Source organism: Phytophthora infestans, genomic scaffold (genome assembly GCF_000142945.1).
Source record: "Phytophthora infestans T30-4 supercont1.11 genomic scaffold, whole genome shotgun sequence".
NCBI classification, from domain to species: Eukaryota; Oomycota; class Peronosporomycetes; order Peronosporales; family Peronosporaceae; genus Phytophthora; species Phytophthora infestans.
In genome coordinates, this window is record NW_003303748.1 from 1,350,963 (window position 1) to 1,352,537 (window position 1,575).

Here is a 1,575-nt window from a genome sequence, read left to right on the forward strand (position 1 = left end):
GTATTAGGCCCCAGGTCGAGATACTCCTGGATTTCGGATTCCATCACGTCGCCCTTCGCCTTAGACACTCGTTAAGAAGGTTGCTTGATAGGTGTGTGCGTTCCCGTGTCGATGTGAAACTGTAAAAGCTCTGTCCGTCCGGGTTTCTTGGAGGTCTCGACGAAGAGATCCCTCAGGCCCGTCCAGCATTTCAGCAAAGAGACGCCTCTGTTCCGCTCCAAGCGAAGAGTCCTGGAAGTCCACCTCGAAATCGTCCTCGTCCTTGTCGTTCATGGCTGAGGCTATCTCGGCCTCCAACGTTCCCGACGGGCCGGTAGCGTGCCCAGTCGAACGACTTAGGACATCACTGAGGCTCTCCCGCGCTCCGTCAGATTCGGGAACGCTCACCACAAAAGCAGACTCTGGAACGATTGTCACGGCGACGTGAGTTCCCGACTTAATCTCGACCTCCTCTGTCGACGCGTTACAGACCTCGACTAGTACAGAGCCTTCAGACACCGTGCACAGCGTCCTGGCGACTTGTAGGGACTTATCAGATCCGGGAACGCCCTCCACTAAGACGACGGACTGACCCTTCACTGCTCCTCTGACGCTCGACCTTACTAACGCTTCGCTCCCGGGCTTCAGACGGACCGTCGACGATACTGTGGCTGCGTAGGTCTCTTCGATCCTTGTCTCGCCCAGTGGGACGACATCACCGGTCTCTTTTAGCGTCATATTTTGTTCCTCCAAGTCGATCACCGCTCGGAGCGCTCGCAGCGTATCCGTTCCAAGAATAGCGTCCACGAATAAACGGTCGGTCACTACGAAAGGGAGCGTCTTCTCCAGCGTTCCCAGAGTCATAGGCAGGTCGATTACGCCACTTACGCGAACTCCGTGGCCCGTCACGCCATCTAAACTTCCTGTGTATGGTCGAAGCGGCTCGGAAGCCCTTCCGAGTCGTTTCAACACGCGTTTGTCGACCAAACTAGCCATAGCGCCGGTGTCGGCCAACATCTCGCAGGGGCAACAGTCAATGTAGCCGTCCGATAGAGCTTGTATCCCTCCAATACTGCATATAATTCGTTTGCCTTCAGGCACCACACTATCATCATCATCTAAGACTTCGTAGCTCCGCTCGCACAGGCCAGATCGTCTCCGAGGCCGGGGGGCTCTCTTCGCGTCCACGAAATAGATCTCTGGCTCCTCTTCGGCTATTTCGAGCTTTTTAACTTCCAGCGTTTTGATTGGCAAGCCAGGTATCGCGCCCATTCGCAGAGTTTATGTAACGGTCGCCCCAACGGGTCCAGTTATTTTTGGTGACGCAGGCGCCCTGTCGCGTAACTTGTCGCAAATAGCGCCGACCTCCGCCTCAAGATAACTTCTAGCCCAGACTATTGCGCAATTTAGGAACGCTTCGCTTAGCGGTTCCCCCAACTTCACAAGGGTGGCTACGGAGCGCCCCTTTCGTCCAGGACGTTCTCAGTCGTGGCGTCACGCCGAGGGTCATCCTCGGCCCTCGCACCTCTCTCTCTCGGAGGCTCCGGTTGTCTTCGAAGGGAGACTTCTCTTTGGCATCCCAAATTCTGCTTCACG